Below are 21,301 nucleotides of genomic sequence, written 5' to 3'. Positions count from 1 at the left end.
TTTCAGCTAATGGTGACTGTGGGAACAGATAGGAATATGCTACATTGCCAACTCACTGCATGGGTGCTGAGTAACACCAAGAGTATATACCAACAGAGGCATCTGCTAAGAAGAAGGCAGTGTGGTTTCAGACACTCAGGGGGATATGGTCGAGAGACTACATTGTGTTAAAATCAATGGACTAGTGTATCATACTACAAGAATATTATGCTTTATAGGTAATTTTACTAAAATGTAAAGCATTAATTATAGAAAGGTGCGAAAGCAACCTTATGTTTGTCTAACTCGTAATAGTAATTTCTGTGTCTCTAATTGAAGAGAAAGCCTGACTTCTGGCTCCCCTCAAATTTACACCACTGAAAATTAAAAATGGATGAAGATACATACTCTTAAAACACTTCATTTGCACTCATATGACAATGCTTAACTCCAGTATACCTTGAACCACTCACAATGCAGATGTCAGCTTTCCTTAGTAGATCACAATCTCCTGCAATGGCAGGGGAAATTTTTTTTTTGTCCTGAGCCTGGCATGGTGTTTTCTTTTTTTGGACATTATAGATATTTAATAAAGTCTGTACAATTAAGCAAAATAAGTACAAAAAATAAAGAGGAGTGGATTTTCTATCTTGCAGTCATTTAATTTTTGTTGACAGCCAATAACATGTTTTTGTTGTTTGTTTGTTTGTGTGTTTTGAAGAAGAAGAAAAAAGATATGAGGCAATTTTAAATTTTGCCTAAGGTTTTATGGGACAGTGAAAGCAGGGGTAGAAAAGGACTGACAGACAAACAAAACCTTTGTTGAGATAGTTGCACATGTGGGTTTAGCAAAGGGAAAGAATTCATTTATTATCTGTTGTATGTGTTTAAACCCTGTGATATACCAAACATATATATATATGCAATGGTGTTATAATATTCATTTTAAAATGAGGGACAAGATGCTCAGAAAGGCTAGGCACTTTCCCAAGGTCACTCAATTAGTAAAGCGTAGTGCTGAGTAAAAGTCATGGGTCTGATAGTAAAGCCAGTGATTATTTTGGTATTACGCAAACACCTGTTCCTCCCTCTTTGTAAACTTTATGTTAAGCTGGGAGCTTAAATCTATTTAGAAAGCAGTCACTATGTAGAAGCAATAGTGGACATGTCCAAAAATAATATATTCATTTACCTTAGAAATAAAATTAGAAGCCTTAACTCAGATTTAAAATTAGAAACATTGAGTAAATGGGGAATGGGTACATAGTAGATGTTTTAGCACACACCTATAATTCTAAATATTAGATAAGCTAAGTCTAGAGAAAAGCTGGAGCTTAGAGATTCATATTGTACCAGTGGAAACTAGGAAACTAGGTTTCTGCATTAAATCTAGCAGCCGTTCCCCAAGAAAGGAGTCCTAAGACACCTAGGAAAGTGTAAACAGGCTCAGGATAAAGGGACACTGTCACTAAGTCAAAAAATCGTAAAGAACTAGTCTCACAAAGCAATTTCCATAGGTTCTACCACCATAATCTTACAAAATATTTTGAGAATTATGATTACTTTTTATTTTTAAGTATATTTAATATACTTTAAACACACATTTAAAAGATTTGCTAAATTCCTAAGACATATTTGCTGTATCACGGTGCATGGTACTTGTGGAAGAACACATCTACTATTTCATAATAAGTCAATGAGTAAAAGAAAAATCTTATGTGCACATAGGATTTCATAGCCAACATTGAAGAAAAATATCTCCTTGGTATTCCTACAAACCTCAAAATATTTTGTGACTTTTGAGAATTTCTTAAAGCCTATGTGTGAGATGGGAAAATATTGTACCCATTTACAGAAGAGGAATGAGTGACCCACAACCGATTTGGGACTTTACCCCTACAATGAATCAGTAGAAGAGTCACAAATTTACTGAAGTCTCCAGAAAAACTGTCCACAGGGTCAACCATGTTTGATGTGATTACTACCTGTAATAACAACAAGGTCGTATGTACTTTCCTGATTCCCAGTTCTTTCAGTATTTTATCAATCATAAAAGCATTAAAATTAATGTCTCTAAACTATTTTTGCATTCATAATGTCAATCTTAGCAAAAGCTAGTGAGATGTTATCATAGAAAAAGTCATCTAAAGTGAAAAAGTCTAATCGCCAAGATAGGTTGCCCAGCATTTTATCTGTATACGTATTACCATTGCCTCCTCTCAGAAGTGGCAGACACATGAACTGTATGACAAACTCAAATGCTGCTTTAGAGGGAAATCTCATTTCCCTCAGGTGGTAGGCTTATTTACTTGTGAGTTTTCTTAAGTGTCTGGAAGAAACTTAGTGTTAACACCAAAAGGAAGAGTCTAGCTTACTTTTAGTTTCTTTTTCCAGGCCCAGTATCAATGAAGGGAATCCAAAAAAGACTACAATGCTATTTTTGATGAGAAGAGTTCCATGCATAGTTCCCTCTTCTTTGTGTCTACCTAATCCTCTTAAAGTTACTAGGTTCCAGGTCAGGGTGGGGGTAAGTGTCTGTGCCTAATGTATTGATTGCCCTCTAGTGGATGGAGTGTAAAGATTTCTTGTTAGCATGTGACGAACCTAAATATGAATCTTGGAATAGTCAAAATGCTGCCTCCATATTTTCAAACGACAAACTTGGCAGCTATTTTTTTTTTTCATTGTGCTCTTAGACCACATCTTTAAGTCAATCTATTTCCATATCATACTTCTTGGGTTGCTATCCAAAAACAACAGGTATTTTTGCAAGTCTACTATGTATAAGCGACTGTGACACAATCTGTGAAGGGTAAAAATAAGTACTGTATAATACATGGTCTCTGTCTGTATAGAGCTCAATTTTATCTCAAATGTGATATGTATAACTGAAAAAAAAACAGCACAAAGTATCTTTTACTGGTATTAAATGAAAACTGCATTCTTTAGATGAGTAAGGCTATTGAGTTTCAAAAGCAAATATCGTCTCACACCCATCCTCCATCACATAACCCTGCCAGATCTTAACACAAGCTTCACAATAGGAGAGAGTAGAACATTAATGCGGTCCTGAGTTGAGGAAGCCATAAAACTGAAGTATTTAATAGCACCGTACTCCATTGATACATTTACACTCTAAAGACTTCTTTAAATGTAAGATTGTTTATTTCCACCTTTGGGGTAATCATAACTGCATGTTTCTCTAGGTAAATGGTAACTTAGAACTTTTAATATGAAAAAAAATTTAGGTAATAGTTTTTAATATATTTAGCACTAATTAAATGAGGGTTGGAGTGGGTCTGGGTAAGGTTGAGTGAGGAACTATATATATGTCACTTAAGTCAGCAAAACGTATGAATGAAGTTATCCAAATACTTTCCTGTGAAAAGCCTCACAACCTCCTTTTTTCCACCACCCATTCATGACCTGAAAAACCCTTCCTTATTCCTATATCATAGTAATTACATTGTGGAATCATTACTTGTTTACCTCTCTCTCTCTGCCTTACTAGACTCTGAGCTTTCTTCGTATTTTCTCCAAAATTTATAATTACTAAAGGCACAGAGTAAGTGCCAAATTTAATAAAAATATCATTGAATGAATGAATGAAATGTAGTGGAAATTTCAGGCACTTGTGGAGATACTACTGGTTATGGGCACCTAGTAACATGTCTCAAACTTTAATATGTAGAAGACTATCTTGTCTTCCTGGCTGTTTGTTTTATTTGTCTGTTGCAACTATGAACACATAAGTGGGCCTTATGAAATTTAAATCAAAATTGCACTATTTATATTAGCAATTGAAAAAGGACCATATTCTTACTGTTTTTCAAAGCAAGCCTAGTAGGAAAAAGAGCCAAATTAAGTTACACAGTAAATTATCTAATGATTGAGCCACATAAAATATGACATTTTTATACAAATTTTTAATTCCCCATAAAACAGTTTCACATTTTTAGCCTGATGAGAAAAACAATATATTCAAAACTAGGAAACTTAAAGGAGTGAAAGTTATGTGTTTTGAAAACTAAGATTTCTTGCTTAAAATATAAAAATAGTTGATGCAGGAGTAAGGAGAGTATCATTGAAGTCCTCATATTTGTGACTAAAAAGAATAAAAGCCCTGTACTAATATTACAACTATTTCATATGAACAAGTTCTAGAAAAAACAATCTTTACTTAGGTGCCTCTGATATCTAAGTGCAAAGAAACAAAAAACAAAAATAACAAAACAACACAAGCAAGAAGATAGAATTTAAAGAAATAAAAAAGAAACAGGGCAACAGAACATGAGAATGATGCTCTAAAAAAATTAAATATACATCTGACTCTTGTTTAGTTCCTAAAATATGTTTTTAATAAGAAAAAATTAAAAGAAGCAACAGAAAGAATGAAAGTAAACAAAATACGTCTATAAAATCCCATTCTCTCTCCTTGTAATAATAAAACAAAAGTTGTCCTAAGGTGTTAAACAATTTTTTAAACATTTGTTATTTATATTACCTTGATTGGGAGCATCACGTGGGCCGGAGGTAGGATGGGAGCATCACGTGGGCCGGAGGTAGGACAAGCAGAAGTGCCTAGAAGCATAAAAATGAGGTGCCTCTGTTCAACCACTGCTCTTCTGTACATCCTCGTGAGAAGAAAGGAGGTGCCCATTTACTCTTTCTAATTTCAGTAGGTGCAGAGCCATCACTCATAGTCACAATATTCTTCAGAAAAAGAATCAAGATCCAAACTGCCCAAATTTTTGACCACTGTCCTAGAGTTACTGGAGATAGCTAGTTTTTCCCTTACAACAATAAAGTACTAAGAAATAAATACAGGCAAATAAATACTTAATACCAGTTGAAAATTTTTTGAACTCCTACTAGCTTAAGACTAAATGTGAGCATTGACATCCTTTTTTTTTTCTTCTCTAGCTTCAGGACTAGAGTAGAAGCATTTGACTTGCCCATCTTCCTAAGTATTCTTTAAACTTCAGAAAAGCAAAGGCCCTGGTGATCTTGTTCACTGCTATATCTCAGTGCCTAGATAAGTTTTTGGCACATAGTTGGTACATAATAAATATTGGTTGAAGTCAATGGAAAACAAAGACAGTAGCCTCCTACTCTACTTTTTCCTTGGGCCTTCCTTGGCTCTTGCTTAGTCTACTCTAACGCTGGGGTGGGAAGTTAAGAAGACAATTTCTCATATAGGCTCATTTTACATCAGCTCCTCATAAGAGAAAAGAAAGAAGAAGGAAATTCAAAGAAATTCCATAGCAAGAGTCGAGAGAATGCTGATCCCAGTTAAATTCTATTTTAAAAATTCCTTTATTCCATCCATTAGAAGCTACACTTTCTGGTTCTGTTACCCAATTTTATTCTCAAAGGGACAAGGGGCTAGTGAAAAGCTAGAAAACCTTGAGTTCTGTAGAAGTTAATGTATAACAGACGATATTTAATAAGAAGAATTGTTGAGTACAGGGATAACTACTGTGAAGCCTTATACTTGAAGACAAATCAAATACATTGATTATTTTTAATATTTTGCCCAAAGCTTTCCTTTTCGTGGCGTGTAAAACAAACCCCCACAAAAAAATCAACACTGCAAAACATTAAGTGTATGTTTTCTGAGAGGAGTACTCAGGGAAAGAACACTAACACTCATAGTTAGACACCAGTGAAAATGTAGCCAAAATGTTCCTCTTGAAGTCTCCTCTGATTAGTTAGCATAGGTACAGCATTTTTATAATGTTAAGACCTTTTTTTTATTGCAAAAATACTTGAGCTAAATGCAAGGTTAGCTTTCAGCCAAAAAATGCTGGATACACATGCACAGGATACTATTTTGTAGAAGCCCTTATGGATTTCTACCACATTTTCAAAAGTAATTTGAAACAGAGCAGCATAAAATGATATATGGACTTCTTAGTGTGAATTTATTTGAACCTCAGAGTAACCTTAATTTTCTTAGCGGGATCCTAACTTTCTGGTTCACTTGAATGAACCCTGTGGATCATATTTTCCTTGGTGGTCTAGTTACTAAGAAGATTTTTCATGAAAAAACAAAACAAACAAAAACCTACCAGTGTTTAATGTTTTTTTAAGCATCAAGATTATTAATTGTTAAATTTAATATTTAATTTAAAATAAAGTAAACATCAAGAAGTTTGGGAAAGGTTTCCACTTATTTAAATGAGAGTTTGATAAGAAATAAAGCAAAGTTTTAAGTCTGAGGACTTAAGAAAATTTCCTTGTATATTGTCTAGACTTGCCATCTCACCTCTGACACGGTGAAGCCTATGGTGAGAAAATAGAATGGCAAGAGAGCAAATGTGTGAATGGGGAAGAGAAAAGCAAGCTGTGCATACAAGTCTTCAGTAATTTCACTAATGAAGAACTGTAAAGGGGCATGTCCAATGGATAATGAAGGAGAGCAACTTTACATAACAGACTAGTAAGTCTATAAATAGCCTTTTTTTCCTCCAAGAATCTCTAATAAAAACGTTATATGTTGGAGAATAAAATGAAAACCTAAAAACAGCAGCAGTAACAAAAACAACTACTACCATTTATTGCATGCTTATCATATGCTAGGAACTGTGCTAACAGATTTCCATGAATTGTCTTATCGGCAACATTTAACTGAATGCCGACAGACTTACGATAGGTTTTATCCCCTAAATCTGTTCTCATCCACCCTCACAAACAGACATATAGTTGGTGTACCTCAGGAGTTATAATGACAGAGACTTGGTAATATGAATAGAAAACAGAAAAAAATGAAAATTTTGTTAGAACAATGACTGTGAGCAATCTATTGTATGTATTGTGTTCATTCCCTTAATGTTGTTTTGCTTACCTGTATCTGCGAACTCTGGTTAATGAACTAGTCTCGAGGTCATTGAGAAGACAGTGAGTTGAACAGGTATGTACATGTAACAGTAAGAAAGGGAAAGAAAGAAGAAAGTGAGAGAGAGTGTAGGGAAACACAGGAGAGAGGGGGAGAAAGCAAAGCTGAATATAGACTGAATAAGAAACACACCCTGCAGCTCCCAAATTTGACCACTGTTGTTATGGAGTTAAGGGTTTGCTTTTATATCTTCTTTCTTGGACACAGTCAGTGGGCACTAGAACATGTCCATAAATTCATGGTAATGTCACATAAATAAATTTCTTTAAAAAATAATGAATAGTTCTTATTTGTGCTTCCAAACATTAAGAAAATAAAAAATAAAACCTCTTGTACTGTACCATGATACAGTACAACAGATAATTCCTTCTAGATTAAGGATAATTTTTTTTCAACAGATAATTCCTTCTAGATTAAGAAGGACATTTTATATCTCTATCTGAGATCCTTGTAGAGCTTTACATTCCAAAATATGAATCAACCCAGAGCTTCTTTTTCTCTTTGTTCCATGACAAGAATCCCTGGTGAAAATTGGTCCCTGATTTCATTTTAAGAACTACAGTGGATGCTTGAGTAGTATTCAGACATATGATATGAAACCCCTCGTTTCTTTCATATACATTATTTTCCAGAAAGATCACTTCTTTCTGTTTAAATTTTAAATAAAAAACATACAAGCCAATGGCATGATGCTCAAATTGAGTTAAATGCAGCAAAGAAATTATACTCACAATATAACAGTGCTTTGCTAATGTTTTATGTACGGCACCAAGCAGCAAAGGTACAACTCCATTGAGACTTTGATCTACAGGTTAAAAGCACAGGGTACCTTTTTAGATCCAAACTTTAATAGCCACAGAAGCAAAACAAAACCAAACCTAAACACCCTCTATAATTTACCTGTTAGGATATATATGCATCTCTTCCTTTTTAGTTAGCTAGTTTTCTGTCTTCTGATTCTTTTGTGCCTTTTCATAAATATGTCCCCTGGCTTTATACATCTGAAGAGAAAAATCAGCACCTTTGCAAATTAACTAGTGCAAAGGAAAATGAAAGAAACTTCTTCTTTCCTGATATTTGACTCATTGAAAATTCAGTCATTTATCAGGTTCCCTAAGCCCCATGCTCTGAAAAAGAGACAAGTTCCACTCTGCTATTCCGTATACATCACAGCTGACTGAAATCTTTCCTCAAAGCAGAATAGAAACCTAAAGCATTGAGAGGTAACACTATGGATGTCTCCGCAGCCTCTGCAGCAGAGATAGAATGTAGGCAATAAAAAAAGTGGCTTAACTATGTATCTTTGAGAGTAAAATATCCTTAATCCTGAAAAACATGCAAAACTATGTTGTCTTACCATTAAAACGTAAATGAATGTTGAACATTAGAAACGTTTCAAAAAAGAATATGAAAGAGATTATGCACTATCAGAGGAAGTGGTGCATAAAGTAGAAAGTGTCAAAGACTCCTAGGGAAAATTGCAGCTCCATGGCAAAGGAGGGAGAAAACTGATTTTTGTGTTTTTGTAGCTGTATTCACAGCATCAGGCAGAACTGTTTTAATGTTAAAACACTCCCTAATACCCCAAGAGCCCATGCTTTTCAGCTTGTAAAACTTAGTAAACATGCAGGCCTAGAAAGATTCACGTGTTCTTATTCACACAGCTGATTTACAGCGACTGGCTATAATGGAGAAAGTATCATCTTGTAAGCCTTAAGGTATCTCAGAGTGGGGGAAAACCAAGAGGGAGTCTTTTATTTCTGCTTTACTTACTCTTATAGGGATGGTAGGGCTAAGTAAAGGAAAGAATGCAAGAACCCTGCACAGAGGGGAAAAAACAAACAAACATGAAACACAAGTTCTGTGACTTCCTTATTTTCTTACTGCTGGTTTTTCTTTCATTATTCAGAAAAAATATTTTTTTTTTCCAAATTTGTGAATATTTATGATCTTTTCCTCTGGTTAGCAAACCAGGCTTTATTATGGAAAGTGAGAAGGGTCTGTAGAAATTGCAAACAAAACTAAGTGCATTCTAAGCCCCTGCCGGCTAATACCATTATGAATGCACACTTTTCTTTAATGGTGGTGGGCAAGAATATATTTAAAATACAATAATTTAATATGTTAATAAATAAATGTCCCATCAGTGAAGCTCTATGTGCCTCAACAGGAACCTTTTGAGAGGAATTATTGATAGTGGCCAGTATAGGACAGAAAAGGTTGAACTTAGAGCAGATGAGGCGTAATGTGGTCAGTAAGGGGATTAGCTAAACAGATAGTGAACCCCAAGTCAAATAGAATAGGCCCTGCAGAACTGTCATAGTGTTGAATAGCGTAAGCCAAGTGAGGTCTTTAGAAGGGTCTCATATTCTGAGTGTTTGTCTCTTCTGTGCTACAAGCCTCACAATGCTACTTGGAGGTGGCATATCACATTTGCCCCATTTGACTTGCTGTACCTTCTCTCACTGTTGTGATAACGGAAACCCTTTAATGCGTCTTAGCTGCAGATGTCTTCTTGCTTTTGTATCTCAAAAGGAACAGCAAAAACCTGCCAGAGGCACTGCTTGCCCTGCAGGTTTGTTCTCTTATCATCCATTTTAGCTGATGTATTTGTACGTCTTATATTTCTGTACCACAGTCATCTCATCCAGAGAGGATTTTGAGGGAATACATGTTGTGTCAAGGGAAGGAACCAAGGACAAAATGGGCAAAATGTGGCTAATTTTATCATGCAGGGGATGTGGCAGCTGCAGCAAAGGAGCCACCACTGAACAGTAAGTTATAAAATCCCAAACTGCTCCTTTTGGAGACTGAGTTTACACCTTACATTGAGAATGTACTGATAGTGCCTTCTGCCCTTTAATAGCAGCACTGTGACTTCCTGATATGTTGCTTTGGCCCTGAAGAATCAGGTCACATAAAACGGGAATGCTCTATACTTAAGCAGCACCTTTTATCCGGCAGGCTAAATCCCCCTTACAACTTCTGGTTCATTAACTCTCATAATACCTTCCTGAGGTGACATGTATAAACCCCATGGTTTATAGATGGGGTAACAGAAAAGTCACAACACAGTTAGCAGACTGGCTCCGACTGTTACAATATATCTTTTCCACAATGGCAATTGATTGTAGAGCTCTGGGCTCCAAAGATGTAGACATAACAATTCTCAGGAAGCTGTCCTGTGAACTGAAATGCCACTGAAATGGCATGCATGCAACTACAGGAGGTAAAAGCAATACTGTTCTTTATCAACAACATTATACAAGGGGAACCTTTGACCATATGCGTGAGGTTGACATTATTGGATCTTTCTTCCCAAGCAGAGACTGACATTAATACAAGCAGTAGCATTTAGCATTCTCAGTCTGATGAGCATAAATAGATAGAGGAAGAATCTAGTAGCGTCCCAGATCATGGGATGGGTGTGAATTTAGGACACGCTACCAGAGGCAGCACCCGGGACAGGTAGCAGAGATTCAGGAAAGGGAAAGTAAGAGCCGTGATCTTAAATCTCAAGTCCAAGGATGAAGCCAATTTATAAAACAATAGAAGCAGATCTGTATAAGGGGCAGAAGAAGCGATTCAGTCATTAATTAGACCAATTGTAGTTTTGCCAACAGCCTCTGTGGTTTAATAAGAATACTGAACATGTACTGGCTTGGACACTTTTTGTCTCTGATGTCTTCATTGTCATCAAGATAATAATCTCATCATCAACATTATTACCACCAACTTCAAGCTCCTCATCATTACAGTAAGGCAGAATCTCCAGTTCTCCTCCCTATGGTCTAGAGAATAGGCTGTGCATTTGTGGACCAAAGTAAAAAATTCAGCTCCTTCTATATGGTAATAAAACAAAAGGAGCATCTGCCTCCTGATGATCACTTAGTAAGCCTTCCCCTTCTCTGGAAGGTGCAGCAACTTTCTTAGCACCAACCCTCATTCTTTTAGTTTATGTTCTGCACAGCAGAGAGATAAAGTATAAACCATTAGCTGAGGACAGGTTTTTTGGAAAGAATAATTGTCCTATGACATTTAAAAAAAAATAGGGGAAAGTTAGTAAAGTTGCCTTGATCCTTAGGAAAAACGTATTCGCTCTTGTGTGTGTGTATGTGTGTGTGTGCATGCGTGTGTGCATGTGTGTGTTGGGAATATAGAGAAAAGAACAGTGGAAAAGAGGAAAATTAAGTTTATCATTAAAACACCAGTGATGGCAGTACAGACATGGCTGCTGAAGATACCATGCAGATGAGTGGACAAGACTGTTTATCACATGTTTGTTATACCGGTGTAATATAGATCACTTCACATGTAATGAGCTCTTTATTCTCACCCCAGACTGACTCCATATTGAGTGAGAAATCTATTAATATTTAGAGGCAAAACCTGTCTTTGGGCCTAGAGTTTTGTCCGGCATGGGGATAACTACAGAATTATTTCACCAAATTCCTAAATTTAGTTTTGTATTTGATTCATAAAACTTTTTCAAAAGGATTGAGGTTGATGCTCCTAGGGGACTGAGGCAGTTGTGTTGTTCCCTTTTTGTTGTATCATTGGATTTACCTGCACCAAGGAGTCATTTGAGAGTGATTTTTAAAAGTTATGTCTCCAGTGTCAGAGTGTTGCCTCTAGTGGCATTTGACATCTTGGTAACAGTCTAAAATAAGTTCAAACTCAAGCTCTGCATCACACCAGAGCAAAGTCCCTGGGTTTAGAGTTCTCACTAGACAGAACAAAACATTCCAACCAGTCTTATCAGTGGCACATGTATTTACTACATATCATCTTGATTACTTTTTCCTTCATGCTCTATAGAATATAACATATTTGAGGAACAAAGTAATTGAAGTATTTGCCCACCCTTACATTTTGATTGGAAGAGGAATGAACTGGCGTGTAATTAAAAAAAATATATCTTTAACTATGGACACTTACTGAAATGCTGATGCTTACTGTGTTTATATTATCACTCTCCCAAGACCTTGCTTTCCTTCTGTCTTTTTATGAAAGCTTCAAGTGATTCTCTGAAAGGGGCAGCAAAACTGAGTAACGACAGGGCAGAAATTTATCACTCACTCTCATGTCTTTTGTCCAATGTTGGCAAGTGTCTTGTAACTTTCAAATTTAGAATACAGTTGCCTGCATTTTTCATCTCTTTGACTAAAAGATGATCTGTTAACAATGTATTGTCTCTTAAATTTATAAATACTTTTATCCTAGCTTTTCATTAACTGTAGCATTTGGTTCCAAGTACATACAATATTTGAAATAAAAATTACTTAACCCCCTCAGTGATGCAAAATGCTCAAGCAGAAATAAAACGCATAAGTTTCACAAAAGTCAAACCTCTTTTCTATATCCTATTTCCCTGCCATTCCTGTGTCCCATTCGTACCATCAGACTTTGTCTGATGTCTTCTTTGAGTGATTGGACTTCAGCAGATTGGTACTACCATTTCTTTACCAAAGGAACTTGCTAATGATTTGCATTTTTTTCCAGCTAACTCTTAATGATCCATTTTCACATAATTAGCCGCTAACACCCAGACAGCAGGGCCTAAAATATCCTGGCTGGCCCTGTGCTCACTACTGCACACTGGGTGTATTTCATTAAAGAGCTAAGGGTCCCTCCAATTGCATCGTGGGACTGCAGAGTCTACAGAACAAAGGAACCCACAGGAGCATGTATAGCTGCTTGTTACTGAAAAAATTATGAAGGCAGATCTCTCTGAAGCCTACTTCTTTCTCAATATTCATGTCCACATCACCAGCCCTGAGATGACTGCTGGTGAGTTGAAAAGCTCTGTGAGTTGTCTATCGTGAGCAGCAACCTGGAGAAACTGCAGTGTTGCTCTTTATAAATAATCACAGCTGCTCCATCCTAAGGGGAAGAGCAAATAGGAATTCACTTTGAACAATTGAAATCTCTAGAATCCACAAGTCACATATACTTAGATCTCTGTACTCTATTTCAAAGAAGTTGAAACATTTTTATTTTACGCTATCTAGTTTACTTTTTTACTTAGTTTTTAAGTTAGTTACTTGCTGTAAACTGAAGGACTATCTCTTGGCAACGCTCTCTATTGCCACCAGATGATGCCTGCATTTTGGCAACCACAGTAATTAGGTGTCTATTCCAATTCAGGAAGAATTCTTACGGGAAGGAGATTTCCTAGGCATTTTAGGTATTGTACTTTAAAGAGACTGCCAAGAACTGCAACATGTTCTGCAGTAATACACTAGTTGTGTAGGTTCTTGAACAGCCAGGTGAACCTTGGATGTTGTCAATTTGTGGTTGATTTAAATAAGTGTTCTAGAAAAACTGTTGAATAAACCACTTAGGGCCAAATACACATACCTAATGCATGCATATTTGCTTAACCTCACCAATGCTTTTCATCTAAACCAGAAGTATGATTTCTGTCATTTTATTTGTGTGTGCATGTGCACTATTAAGCGAAATGATTTCTTAGTTATCACAAAAAGTACAAAAAAGCACAAGTCTCAAGAATATAACAGACACAAAAATAAGAAATAAATTCTGAATGATTGCCTTTATTTTAGGAAGTATTTTCACTTTACTCAAAATGAGATTCTTGAAGCATCTATTTGTTTATTCACTCATTCATATACTCAATAAATATATATGTCTATGTTAAGCCCTAGATTAGATGACAGACTATGATTGTGAACATAACTCCTAAGTGCCCTGTCCTCATAAAACTTACATTTTCCTTGAGGAAACAGATCATAAACAAGTAAAAAGGATACAAGATAATCAAAGATTGTGCTCTGAAGAGAACAAAAGAAAGCAACTAGTTAAAGAGTGAAAGGGCTTGGGTGGGAGCAAGAGGTTGTTAATACACTGAGATGTGAAGAATGAGAAGGAGCCAGCTACGCAAAAGTGAAGAAAAGGGCATGCTGAGCAGAGGTAACTGCCCTAAGCACAAGAAGTTTGGTATTTTGAGGGAAGATAAAGGAAGTCCATGTATAGCAAGAATCATGACCATGGTCCACATAGTTCAGAACTGCATCTGAGACAGATATACCAATGGACAGCATAAGGAAGGATAGGGTTATTGTCCACAAGTTCACACTCAGGCCTTATCTCTCACTTCTCTTATTCTAAACTTCTTGCCCATAAATTTGTTTAAATTACCTTGAATCAATTTATGACAGCCTATACTGCTTTTTTAGATGGAATAAATTTTGGTGGTTAGCTACCTAGAGTTTAGAGTAAATGTTTTCATTCTATTTGCCCCAATTCACCTCTTGAATCTTAAAAAAAATTCCCCTCTATTTCTTATGCCCTGAGACATAAGGGATACGTCTGCTCTCATTTTCCCACGCAATCTCGCTTTTTACTTACTTTAGAATAATTCACTTTTGATCTTCATTTCATCCAGACTGAAGACTTTTGATCTTTTTTTACTTTTTCTTATTGATTATGCCCTCTGTTCCCTTAATTATTCCATGGCCTGTAAAGTTGACCTCTGCATAAAAAGAATTGGTACAGAATGCTTGGTGGCATCTCAGGAATTCAAAAGACCTCCAAAACATTTTTCTCTAGTAGCCCATCAGTTGGAAAACAATGTTTATCTTTGTGATTTCTTTAAATGAAGTTATTTAAGTTACCAAAGATTCCTGTTTGCTAGTTAAGAGTGGTAATATATTAAATCACCATCAACCATTAATTAACTTCTAAAATAAAGCCCTCTCTCAAGTTATGGGACACTGGACAAATTATAGGAGAGGGACTGAAAATCTGGAGATAGGAAATCAGAGTTAAATTCCTGGATTGACCTTTTATTTCTTCTGTGAGTCTAGACCATTACTGCAGAGGTGTATAACATATTGCTTGAGAGTACAATGTTGGATTCATACAGACTTCATCAGAATCCTGGCTCCATCACTGACCAGGATAATCTTTTAACATCTATAGCCTTCATTTACCTCACCTGTAAAATGAAGGAACCAACTCTGCTTAACTCATAAGTCTATTGAGATAATGAAATGAAATAATGCAGGTAGTATGCCTGGCCCAAAGTTAACCTACAATGCAGTGTTACTATAACTGTTCACCTTTCTGAGCTTTTTTTCTTTTCTTGTCTGTAAAATGGAAACAAGATTTCACCAAATCGCAAGGATGCTGGGATTTACAACCTTGTATTTGCAAAATTAACATAGTTTAGAGACAGATAAATATAGAAGCCAGAAAAAAAAAATACTTAAAGAGGCAGGAAATAATCACTGTAGTTGTGCAGTGCTCTACCACTCAGATTCCTCAGCTTCTGGGACTGTTGTGAGCAGACATCTCTCATCTTTCAGCCCACTTCAGGATTGTTTTGGCTGTGTCCAATCTATGCAGTCCTCCCTAAAGCAGCTTGTCCTCCATTAAGGAGAAACACAAAAGCCTGATCCCTTTGTCTACTGTGGCACAACATTGAATGGCTATCAGAAATTCTAAAATTCCCATGAAGTCACCTGAGGACTTCCCTGATACTACATTACAGCCCAACTTATTGTTCTCAGTTTTGCTTTCTTTCTTCCCCTTTGTCAGGTGGAGATCCAAAGAGTACTCTGCAATAAACCTCCTGCAGTCTGTATCTCAGAGTCTTCTTCTAGGGAACCCAATCATGTGTCCTGTTCCATCAAAATCTCTTCTTTTGGCCCTAGAAGTTGCTACTTAACTTTTAGTTTGAGATTTGTTGCTACGTCAAATAAATTTCTAAAGATTTCAATCTGATAATATTTTGGACTTGCATTCACATAGAATGCCATCATTTTTAAAGTGACCTTTTCAATGTAAAATAAAACAGAGATAGAAAACAAATTTACACAAACAAATGTACCTTTTTTTTTTTTTTTTTTTTTTTTAGTTTGGAAGTACTTTATTATCAAGAGGAATTTCTTTAGTGTTAAAGTACCTACTGATTGGTTAAGGTACAGAGTTCTATTTCCTAGTCTTTGAAGGATTAATTTAAAACACACAATATTGACATATACTCTATAATAAAACAAACACAAACATAAATATATTCATAAATATGTATGTCAATATTAATTTCATCTAAAATGTAGAGAACAAAAAATATTATTAGGATAAAAAATAATTGCAGCAAATGAGAGTCAAGATAAAATAGAAGTGGTTCATTTCTTTAGTTTGGCATGTTTGCTAACTTAACTATTTGATATAAAGATTTTCAAATGAATTTACCCACTGATTAGATCATCACAAATGTTTTTATTTTATCCAAATCACTCAACAAAATTAGACACAAAATTGAAATATTGCATCCTGTCTAACCATTCACATTAGTTTTTTTTTTTTTTTTTTTTACATTTCTGCAAATTTTATTCATGGTAGGTGCTCTATACAGGTATACCATTTTACATTTTTTTTTTTTTTTTTTTTTTTTATTATACTTTAAGTTCTAGGGTACATGTGCATAACGTGCAGGTTTGTTACATATGTATACTTATGCCATGTTGGTGTGCTGCACCCATCAACTCGTCAGCACCCATCAATTCATCATTTATATCATGTATAACTCCCCAATGCAATCCCTCCCTCCTCCCCCCTCCCCCCTCCCCATGATAGACCCCAGTGTGTGATGTTCCCCTTCCCGAGTCCAAGTGATCTCATTGTTCAGTTCCCACCTATGAGTGAGAACATGCGGTGTTTGGTTTTCTCTTCTTGTGATAGTTTGCTAAGAATGATGGTTTCCAGCTGCATCCATGTCCCTACAAAGGACGCAAACTCATCCTTTTTTATGGCTGCATAGTATTCCATGGTGTATATGTGCCACATTTTCTTAATCCAGTCTGTCACAGATGGACATTTGGGTTGATTCCAAGTCTTTGCTATTGTGAATAGTGCCGCAATAAACATACGTGTACATGTGTCTTTGTAGTAGACTAATTTATAATCCTTTGGGTATATACCCAGTAGTGGGATGGCTGGGTCATATGGTACATCTAGTTCTAGATCCTTGAGGAATTGCCATACTGTTTTCCATAATGGTTGAACTAGTTTACAATCCCACCAACAGTGTAAAAGTGTTCCTATTTCTCCACATCCTCTCCAACACCTGTTGTTTCCTGACTTCTTAATGATTGCCATTCTAACTGGTGTGAGATGGTATCTCATTGTGGTTTTGATTTGCATTTCTCTGATGGCCAGTGATGATGAGCATTTTTTCATGTGTCTGTTGGCTGTATGAATATCTTCTTTTGAGAAATGTCTGTTCATATCCTTTCCCCACTTTTTGATGGGGTTGTTTGTTTTTTTCTCGTATATTTGTTTGAGTTCTTTGTAGATTCTGGATATTAGCCCTTTGTCAGATGAGTAGGTTGCAAAAATTTTCTCCCATTCTGTAGGTTGCCTGTTCACTCTGATGGTAGTTTCTTTTGCTGTGCAAAAGCTCTTTAGTTTAATTAGATCCCATTTGTCAATTATGGCTTTTGCTGCCGTTGCTTTTGGTGTTTTAGACATGAAGTCCTTGCCCATGCCTATGTCCTGAATGGTACTACCTAGATTTTCTTCTAGGGTTTTTATGGTATTAGGTCTAACATTTAAGTCTCTAATCCATCTTGAATTAATCTTCGTATAAGGGGTAAGGAAAGGATCCAGTTTCAGCTTTCTACTTATGGCTAGCCAATTTTCCCAGCACCATTTATTAAATAGGGAATCCTTTCCCCATTTCTTGTTTCTCTCAGGTTTGTCAAAGATCAGATGGCTGTAGATGTGCGGTATTATTTCTGAGGACTCTGTTCTGTTCCATTGGTCTATATCTCTGTTTTGGTACCAGTACCATGCTGTTTTGGTTACTGTAGCCTTGTAGTATAGTTTGAAGTCAGGTAGCGTGACGCCTCCAGCTTTGTCCTTTTGACTTAGGATTGTCTTGGCAATGCGGGCTCTTTTTTGGTTCCATATGAACTTTAAAGCAGTTTTTTCCAATTCCGTGAAGAAAGTCATTGGTAGCTTGATGGGGATGGCATTGAATCTATAAATAACCTTGGGGAGTATGGCCATTTTCACGATATTGATTCTTCCTATCCATGAGCATGGTATGTTCTTCCATTTGTTTGTGTCCTCTTTGATTTCACTGAGCAGTGGTTTGTAGTTCTCCTTGAAGAGGTCCTTTACATCCCTTGTAAGCTGGATTCCTAGGTATTTTATTCTCTTTGAAGCAATTGTGAATGGAAGTTCATTCCTGATTTGGCTCTCTGCTTGTCTGTTGCTGGTGTATAAGAATGCTTGTGATTTTTGCACATTAATTTTGTATCCTGAGACTTTGCTGAAGTTGCTTATCAGCTTAAGGAGATTTTGGGCTGAGACGATGGGGTTTTCTAAATATACAATCATGTCATCTGCAAACAGGGACAATTTGACTTCTTCTTTTCCTAACTGGATACCCTTGATTTCTTTCTCTTGCCTGATTGCCCTAGCCAGAACTTCCAACACTATGTTGAATAGGAGTGGTGAGAGAGGGCATCCCTGTCTTGTGCCAGTTTTCAAAGGGAATTTTTCCAGTTTTTGCCCATTCAGTATGATATTGGCTGTGGGTTTGTCATAAATAGCTCTTATTATTTTGAGGTACGTTCCATCAATACCGAATTTATTGAGCGTTTTTAGCATGAAGGGCTGTTGAATTTTGTCAAAAGCCTTTTCTGCATCTATTGAGACAATCATGTGGTTCTTGTCTTTGGTTCTGTTTATATGCTGGATTACGTTTATTGATTTGCGAATGTTGAACCAGCCTTGCATCCCAGGGATGAAGCCCACTTGATCATGGTGGATAAGCTTTTTGATGTGCTGCTGAATCCGGTTTGCCAGTATTTTATTGAGGATTTTTGCATCAATGTTCATCAGGGATATTGGTCTAAAATTCTCTTTTTTTGTTGTGTCTCTGCCAGGCTTTGGTATCAGGATGATGTTGGCCTCATAAAATGAGTTAGGGAGGATTCCCTCTTTTTCTATTGATTGGAATAGTTTCAGAAGGAATGGTACCAGCTCCTCCTTGTACCTCTGGTAGAATTCAGCTGTGAATCCATCTGGTCCTGGACTTTTTTTGGTGGGTAGGCTATTAATTGTTGCCTCAATTTCAGAGCCTGCTATTGGTCTATTCAGGGATTCAACTTCTTCCTGGTTTAGCCTTGGGAGAGTGTAAGTGTCCAGGAAATTATCCATTTCTTCTAGATTTTCTAGTTGATTTGCGTAGAGGCGTTTATAGTATTCTCTGATGGTAGTTTGTATTTCTGTGGGGTCAGTGGTGATATCCCCTTTATCATTTTTTATTGCATCTATTTGATTCCTCTCTCTTTTTTTCTTTATTAGCCTTGCTAGCGGTCTGTCAATTTTGTTGATCTTTTCAAAAAACCAACTCCTGGATTCATTGATTTTTTGGAGGGTTTTTTGTGTCTCTATCTCCTTCAGTTCTGCTCTGATCTTAGTTATTTCTTGCCTTCTGCTAGCTTTTGAATGTGATTGCTCTTGCCTCTCTAGTTCTTTTAATTGTGATGTTAGAGTGTCAATTTTAGATCTTTCCTGCTTTCTCTTGTGGGCATTTAGTGCTATAAATTTCCCTCTACACACTGCTTTAAATGTGTCCCAGAGATTCTGGTATGTTGTATCTTTGTTCTCATTGGTTTCAAAGAACATCTTTATTTCCGCTTTCATTTCGTTATGTACCCAGTAGTCATTCAGGAGCAGGTTGTTCAGTTTCCATGTAGTTGAGCGGTTTTGATTGAGTTTCTTAGTCCTGAGTTCTAGTTTGATTGCACTGTGGTCTGAGAGACAGTTTGTTATAATTTCTGTTCTTTTACATTTGCTGAGGAGTACTTTACTTCCAATTATGTGGTCAATTTTGGAATAAGTGCGATGTGGTGCTGAGAAGAATGTATATTCTGTTGATTTGGGGTGGAGAGTTCTATAGATGTCTATTAGGTCCGCTTGGTGCAGAGATGAGTTCAATTCCTGGATATCCTTGTTAACTTTCTGTCTCGTTGATCTGTCTAATGTTGACAGCGGAGTGTTGAAGTCCCCCATTATTATTGTATGGGAGTCTAAGTCTCTTTGTAAGTCTCTAAGGACTTGCTTTATGAATCTGGGTGCTCCTGTATTGGGTGCATATATATTTAGGAGAGTTAGCTCTTCCTGTTGAATTGATCCCTTTACCATTATGTAATGGCCTTCTTTGTCTCTTTTGATCTTTGATGGTTTAAAGTCTGTTTTATCAGAGACTAGGATTGCAACCCCTGCTTTTTTTTGTTCTCCATTTGCTTGGTAGATCTTCCTCCATCCCTTTATTTTGAGCCTATGTATGTCTCTGCATGTGAGATGGGTCTCCTGAATACAGCAGACTGATGGGTCTTGACTCTTTATCCAGTTTGCCAGTCTGTGTCTTTTAATTGGAGCATTTAGTCCATTAACATTTAAGGTTAATATTGTTATGTGTGAACTTGATCCTGCCATTATGATATTAACTGGTTATTTTGCTCGTTAGTTGATGCAGTTTCTTCCTAGCCTCGATGGTCTTTACATTTTGCCAAGTTTTTGCGATGGCTGGTACCGGTTGTTCCTTTCCATGTTTAGGGCTTCCTTCAGGGTCTCTTGTAAGGCAGGCCTGGTGGTGACAAAATCTCTAAGCATTTGCTTATCTGTAAAGGATTTTATTTCTCCTTCACTTATGAAACTTAGTTTGGCTGGATATGAAATTCTGGGTTTAAAATTCTTTTCTTTAAGAACGTTGAATATTGGCCCCCACTCTCTTCTGGCTTGTAGAGTTTCTGCCGAGAGATCTGCTGTTAGTCTGATGGGCTTCCCTTTGTGGGTGACCCGACCTTTCTCTCTGGCTGCCCTTAAGATTTTTTCCTTCATTTCAACTTTGGTGAATCTGGCAATTATGTGTCTTGGAGTTGCTCTTCTGGAGGAGTATCTTTGTGGCGTTCTCTGTATTTCCTGAATTTGAATGTTGGCCTGCCCTACTAGGTTGGGGAAGTTCTCCTGGATGATATCCTGAAGAGTGTTTTCCAACTTGGTTCCATTTTCCCCCTCACTTTCAGGCACCCCAATCAGACGTAGATTTGGTCTTTTTACGTAATCCCATACTTCTTGCAGGCTTTGCTCATTTCTTTTTCTTCTTTTTTCTTTTGGTTTCTCTTCTCGCTTCATTTCATTCATTTGATCTTCAATCGCTGATACTCTTTCTTCCAGTTGATCGAGTCGGTTACTGAAGCTTGTGCATTTGTCACGTATTTCTCGTGTCATGGTTTTCATCTCTGTCATTTCGTTTATGATCTTCTCTGCATTAATGAGTCTAGCTGTCAATTCTTCCACTCTTTTTTCAAGATTTTTAGTTTCTTTGCGCTGGGTACGTAATTCCTCCTTTAGCTCTGATAAGTTTGATGGACTGAAGCC

The sequence above is a fragment of the Rhinopithecus roxellana genome, chromosome 7, assembly GCF_007565055.1.
Source record: "Rhinopithecus roxellana isolate Shanxi Qingling chromosome 7, ASM756505v1, whole genome shotgun sequence".
Classification (NCBI taxonomy): domain Eukaryota; kingdom Metazoa; phylum Chordata; class Mammalia; order Primates; family Cercopithecidae; genus Rhinopithecus; species Rhinopithecus roxellana.
The sequence above is the reverse complement of the archived record's forward strand: the minus strand, read 5'-3'. Positions refer to the sequence as shown.